The sequence below is a fragment of the Misgurnus anguillicaudatus genome, chromosome 21, assembly GCF_027580225.2.
Source record: "Misgurnus anguillicaudatus chromosome 21, ASM2758022v2, whole genome shotgun sequence".
Taxonomy (NCBI): Eukaryota; Metazoa; Chordata; class Actinopteri; order Cypriniformes; family Cobitidae; genus Misgurnus; species Misgurnus anguillicaudatus.
This window is the reverse complement of record NC_073357.2, coordinates 10,954,209-10,961,581: the sequence shown is the minus strand read 5'-3', so window position 1 is coordinate 10,961,581 and position 7,373 is coordinate 10,954,209. Positions and strand designations below refer to the sequence as shown.

Here is a 7,373-nt window from a genome sequence, read left to right as displayed (position 1 = left end):
AAACATAGTAATTATAAACTTCAGTGTTTATTTTTATGCAACAATGTTCAATGTTTAATTTGTGAGACTTTACCAAAGCATTTGATTTGTATGCATGTGTATTCCTTCAGTTGAGAGCCTGTGCGCTTTACCTGATGTTTCAGAGCGAGCATTTGAACGGTGCGGTAATATTACTATCAAAGCGCCTTTCCGAAAATTCCGCTCCCTCAGCACCGCTCGTTGAACCCAGAACGCCCTTTGATAATTTGCTAGTTTGAGAATCTGTAAAAACGTCTAGCAATAAGTTATGGAATTCAAGCCTTATACATGAATGTAAAGTAAAAATCAAAGTTAAGATTGAGCAGGAAGAAAAAATTGAAAGGGACTGCAGAGAGACTGTAAAGAGTTAGCAAATATGCTTCCTGGAATCTGAAGCTGCACATTGCAAGAAAGCACAAGGATGTGCTATGAAAACATGGTAATGCAATAAAAGGTAAGCTAGTTATGTACCATTCGATGATAAATAAATACATATGAGGTAAGGTAAAATGCTTGTGTTGAATGGAGCCATAAATCCGATCATGATGACATGCGGACAAAATTATGGCCACAAATTATTTTTTATGATACATTATGGACACTTCTTTTTCTTATTTAGTCTAAAGTATGGCCATAAATTTAGAATTTGTTCCCAATATTCAACAGTTTGTTCCTTGGAATTAATTTTTATAATATTTCGTAATTACTATTACAATTATTATTACTTCAAATTATGAATTAGCCTAAAACATGCGGATGTCGTGGAAACAAATTGTTAATTTGAATTATATCCGGAGCTCCATATCAAACTGGATCTAAGATACAGCTAACAAACAACTGTATGTAAATACAGAACAACACACTACAAAAGTTACTACATCATTTTAAAATATTATTTTAAAAAAATTAACTGAACCATTAAGCAGACATAGAATTTAGATGTAGGCAACAGTAAATAATAATAATAATAATAAATAATTATTATTCTAAATATCAATTAATAATAAAAATAATAATAAGAATATTACAAATTGTCATCCAATTATTAATGTGTCTTTAATCCCACTCTTTAAACTCCCAAATAAAACAATTTTGTTTCTTTTCACTTCCCCGGTTTCTCTTTTTTGCCGTCTTTCGTGTGTCAATGGCGTAAAATGAGGGCGTGGGGGAGGCGGAGACTTGAATTTATATGGGCTTGTTATTCTAATGACGATCGTTTCAGCCGGGGCATTTATGAAGGGCAGATATTGCGTACACCTGAATATCAATGGTACGCACAGTTTCATAAATCAGGCGGTGAGAGAAGTGTAAGCATAATCTTACGCCAACATATACGCCCGTTTCTACGCAAGAATGATAAATGAGGGCCATTGTGTTGACCCAAGGACAACATTTTTCTAAATAAAACCTAAACCTACCCCAAACCCCAACCCTAACCATCAGGGACGTACTGGGACTGAAATTCAGCCCGGGACTTTAAGATGGAGAGGCCTTTTACGCGAGTGCCCTTGGTGCATGAGCAGGATTTTTTGCAGTTATTTTAATTCTAGTAGTGTTTTTATGGTATGAAGAGAATCAGATTATGCTGAAGACCTTAAAGAAACTTTAGGATAACACCTGCCTCCTCAGGTTGTATAAGCAAGTCACCACTGCACTAAACACAACCAGGTCAGCAAAACCTAATCTCGAACACATAAGTCACAGTATACTGCTAACTACCAGCATGTCATGTGTACAGTCAGTTGGAGTGATAAAATTGTTACAATTACTCACACATACCCACTCAGATAATCAAAAACTACAATACAGTCCCATAAAATAGAGATTGTGTGTGTACGTACTCACTTTCAACTCTCCCTGGCTCCACTTCCCCTGTGCTGGACCCTGCCTCTGCTTACTGATTGTACAGCTACATATGCATGAGAAGAACATCAGTAAAAAATATGGCTAAGAATAATTCCTTTTTTTAATTCAATCTGTGCTTTAGTCAGGTTATAATCTTGCATTTTATCCTATATGTAAATATGTAATATTGTGCTGTATTTTTCTATTTGTGTGTCCTTAATAAAGCTTTAAATTGATTGATTGATTGATATGCCTACCCTGCTGAAAAAAACAGCATCAAACCAGCATGGGAATTATGCTGTTCTATGCTGGTTTGATGCTGGTTTAGCTGGTGGTCACCAGCATACTAGCACCAAAACACAACATATGCTGGTCTTGCTGGTATGCTGGTTTTTCCAGCAGGGTAATATGATTGCCTACCCAGCCCTGCACACTGCCCCATCACTGTTTTTGTACTGGTTCCATTCTCCTCCTCCTCCTCTTGTTCTGCTTTCCTTCCTCCTCATCATCAATATGACTGCAAGGGTCATCATCAACCTGTCTCTCTCCATCAGTGACCTTAACAGCTAATATACAGACATACAGGGATTCCTTAGACCATTTTACTGTTTGAACACAATGATGACGTGGAAACGTATGCACGCGCATGTTGGCAATGGATGTATTGCAAGAATCAGCAGTGAAGCAACACAGACAGAGAAAGTTATATTTAAAAATTGACTTTATCAAGTTTTTCAACACATCTACCAGATCCGTGTACTATAGTGGAGTGAATAGAAGACGTTAGCAGATGGCCAAATATAAAGTGACCATATATACGTATATTAGTATATTATTAGTGCAACCAAACGCAATTACCAGACATTTTGATGCTGGGAAACTGTTTTGATAAACTTACTGAGTTGCTAACACGTTAAAACCACTGGGGAACAACACCACTTCTGTTGCCAAAATGCGCACGCAGGCTATTTCATCAATTTCATAAGCGGGATAATGTAGAGCGAGGCGGTTCTTATAGCGAATACAACCAAGCTCCGCTTTGCGTGGGGTCCTGATAAGCCTGTCGGGGTTGAATTCGCTATAACAACCGCCTCGCTCTACATTATCCCTTATATATGCCTATATTTAAATGCAAATATAAATGATTTCAGTATATAATAGATGCATCACTAAATGTGCACCTGTCCTGTCCATGCTGCTGGTCCTTCCTCATCTGCACCTCCTGCCACAGCGTCCTTTTGACTGCGAAAAAGGTCTGTTAATTTGGCGCATTTAGCTGCCTCTTGTGCCAACATTTTTATTTTTTAGGCCCCACCCATTTCTTTCACTTCTTTTCTTGTTTTCGCAATTTTTACCGTCTTGTCTATGTTGCATTCACACGAATCCAAACCTGACCAAAAGTAAACTCTTTTGATCGGCGCCTTTGAGCCAATCGGATGTGAGGAAAAACGAGGATCAGCCCAAGTTGGGAGGGGCCGCTCTTATCCCCCCTCAAGATTTGAAGAATTGGTTTGGCCCGGTCTGAAACAGACACAGCGTTCCGCTGCAGCTGAGCGCCTGGTCAGGCATTTAAAAAAAAAACTTTTTGACCTCCGGCCGGTTCGGCCTGAAATGGACCGGCCGTTCGGGATTGCTCCCGGAACTCCCGATGGCCAGTCCGCCCCTGCTAACCATAACCAAACCCTAAAATCAGAGGTACATGATAAGTGAAAAACAATGGTCTAGAAACAGCTAATCCTTGTTGTTAGCTTAAACTTAAACTGTAAACTTATTTCTGAAATCTGATTGGTTGATTGAAATGTTGTCCCAGGGTCAACATAATGTTGCCCTGAGGACATCAACCACTTGGCAAAATCAGGAGAGCCGATGGCACATAGCTTCCGTATGCTAAACTCCAATAAGACAGAGATACTTGTTAACGAACCGAATCGCTCCAAACATAATGTGTCAGATTACAAGTTCCCCATAGATGGCTGCACTGTGGTGACATCTTCCACAGTAGTAGTAAATATGGGCTACATACTGTCACATAAAAATGATTGATGGTGCCCTTTGACCTCCGGGGAGGGGCTAACCTTTGGCCTGCGAGGGAGGGGTTAACCTTTTGACCTGCGAGGGAGGGGTGACCTTTGACCGGACCACCCACGTCATGAACTTTTGACCGGACCACCCACGTCGTGAACCTTTGACCTCCGGGGAGGGGCTAACCTTTGACCGGACCTCCCACGTCGCTCTGAACTTTTGAACCGACCGCCCACGCTGCTCTGAACTTTTGAACCGACCACCCACGTAGCATTGAACTTTTAACCGGACCGCCCACGTCGCGTTGAACTTTTAACCGGTACGCCCACATCGCGTTGACATGTTTATGTCCAGGGTTATCTCCGGGGCGTGTTAAATCATGTCCTCCTACGATAAAACAATAAAAACAGTGTTCACACAAGTGGTCTTCACATGGATTAAAGTGAAAAAAATTCTTCTGACTGAAATTTTTTTCAGGCCACGTCATATTCCTTGTAAATAGGCGACACCAATAGCATTCTAAGGGGTTTTTTTTGCCATTAATGCCATATTGAAGTCTACTGTGGCATTTATAGGGTTGCCAACTGTCACTATGAAATGCAGCAGCGGTGCGAGCATGTTTTTTTGTGAATAAACAGTGTTAACACTTGATTACAACATATGATAGGTTTATTAATAGTTTGTTAATTTACAGCTTTACTTTTAACACAGTCTTTTAATTGAACCATTACCTTTAATATCTGTCTAAAACAAAACACTTGTGACTCCTGCACTAACAGTTAAAAACGTTATCCCGTCATGTTAATCTACTTGTGACAAACTAAAAAAATTGATTCTGTAAGATGTAGTTTGCAGGGCATTTCAGATTAAGGTGAAACCGCTAAATAACTCACTATATAAAAATAAATATGAATATCACAACCTTTAATGAATCTTAATTATTTATTAATTGTAAATCTGATTAATTTTGGCATTTACTTATACATTTTTTTTAAATCAAGGTTGGAACTGTTAACATTAGTTTTATGCACCATGAACTAAGATCAATTACTTTAATGACATAAACATTAATTAATAAATGCTTATATACTCTATATTTTTCATAGTTTGTTCATGTTATATAATGCATTTAATAATGTGAACAAATATAAACATTTCTGTACCACTTTTAAAAAAGTTGTATCATATTATTCAGTACACATAAACGAATAATCCAGGGTCTGTTCTGCTCACACAACAGCTTACAGTCACAGCTCTAATACAGTATGTATGAATATAAACCCTGAACGAGCAACTCGAATAAAACTCGTGTACAATTCACACAGAACGCCTGTAATCAAAGTGACAGTTACATTAAATGACTGTACCCTTTATCAACAAATTATTATTTTACAATAGAGGCAGGGCTGAGGTGCTATTTTCGCAATGTTATGCACTTAAAACAACGCATTGTGCGCAACGTGCGTATATTACACCAGAACAAAATTCAAGCTCACTAAGGATAAACAGTCAGTGATGAAATAAGGATAATAAACAACAATAATGTATCTTAGTAAAGGTATAAATTGATTTAGTCAGTTAAAGGTTAATTGTTTGATTAACATTAGTGACAGATATAAGCAAAAAAGGTAACTTACCCTTTTTTCTGCTGTTTACTTTCTCCTAAATCTTAAATCGTCATGTTTGAGGATACTTGCAAAGAGGGGATTTTTGACGCATAACCTTATGTGTATTTAAGCCAATAAAGCGGCAAAAATACAAGCTCAAATAGAAGCAATGCGCGACTTGCTTATTCCCCTCATACAGAAACAGCGCGCACATTTAAGACTGTTGTTATTGTTTCAATTTAAAATCACTTGCTTTTAAATGAGGATACATGTACAAACATCAAGATTTCCTGACCACGCGCACATGCAACTGCAAGAACTGACAGGTGGGTGACATCAAAGTACTGCGAGAGCATTACGGAAGCAGTCTCGTCTAATGAGTTCTCGGTTCGCTCTCACGGGATTTTGATGTCATCTTTGCGCCACGTGAAGTTTACCCATGAGTTTAACAAACTCGTTGTATCAGCAAGTGGTTAGATCAGCGTAGCAGTAAAAAACGATCACGTACGAGACAAATCAATTACCCCAAAAATACAGGACCCTAGCCTTACTGTGCAAAGACACGTAAATTACCTCCCTGATAGCAATAGGCTCCGGAACGGATCTGCAACGGATCTGCTGTTTGAATTTCTTAGCCCACGAACTGAAAGCTTGCCAATCTTCCTCATTTTGCTAAGCCAAGTTAATCTCCATTGGTCTTATACACCTTTATCGATGCCCAAAACATCGGGTCCTTTCTGCATTACAAGTATGTCCATGCTAGCAGAAATAAAGTTACCTCAGTTTAACGTGAGATACAGCCAGAAAACCCGGAGTGGATCTGGTGTGTAGTGATTAGAACGCTTACAGTGGAGAGAGGAACGTGATTTGGCTCCACTCCAGGCTTTGATCACATTCCACTTAACAAGGTGAATACATGGCGTCTTTATGAAAAGATATTTTAATAATTTTGCCACTGATGGAAATCCGTCGTAGACTCGCTGCAATCAACGGAAATCCGTCGCTACGACGGAGAACTTTAATCCATGTCTTCATTAAAACACATTCCATGCTCCCATCATAATTTATATAAGGTGGGGCCCGATATGTCTAATAAAAGCCGGGAAAATCACAGTTACGAAAATCACAAACATGGATAGGCCGTGCAGCTCCTGTGATACTCCGGTGAGTGCCGAAAAACTTTAACTTTTAACATGATCCATTTTGGAATGCTTCACATTATTATAATCTACCATGTTGGCACAGCTCGAGTAACCTCTCTACAAATTATTTTGATCAGGGATCAAATTTAAATATTGTGAAATCCTCTCATCGAATAGTTTCATTAAACACACATTTTTGGTGAAATGATCAAATAAATTAAGTGTTCTTTCTTTTCTTTAAAAAGCCATATCAGTTTCTTATGCTATATTCATAAAATCCATGAACGAAATGGTAACATTCGCCAGACAAATCGGAGGCGACAACTGTGTGGGCAAATTCACACTAAGAGGCCCGAGTCTCAAATCTGATGTATCGGCAATTTTATCCCCGGGAAATAATTACGACGTCGCGTTATTTACAGATCAAATTGAAAAATTTTTACAGAGCGACTATTGTGTGATGATATGGTCGAGATAGGTGCTACCGTGGCAATGAACAGACAGGGGGGTGTTCGACGCAAACTTACGGATTTGTGCTCTTGACCAGGTGATCAAAAGTAAAAAGACGAGTTTGTTTTGTCCTATGAATATCTCTAATAATTTGTGCTTCTCTATCTGTCTCACACATTTTCTCGATCCCGCACTACCTGAGAGCGAACTGGAAAGACGCGCTGCGGCAATTCAGAATGACGCGGGGTTCTCTATTCAAGACAAGATCGCCCTTTGCGACTTAGCGAAG

The 7,373-nt window shown here is 38.9% G+C and overlaps 1 long non-coding RNA gene across 1 annotated transcript; it reads right to left on the bottom strand.

The window, feature by feature from the left end:
• Nucleotides 1–1,462: 1,462 nt before the first annotated feature.
• Nucleotides 1,463–3,531, bottom strand: LOC141353046 (uncharacterized). The gene is made up of 3 exons (XR_012360093.1): nucleotides 3,045–3,531; nucleotides 2,284–2,429; nucleotides 1,463–1,927 (listed from the first exon to the last, which is right to left on the bottom strand). It is a non-coding gene; the product is annotated as an uncharacterized lncRNA (long non-coding RNA).
• Between the last annotated feature and the right edge of the window lie 3,842 nt (nucleotides 3,532–7,373).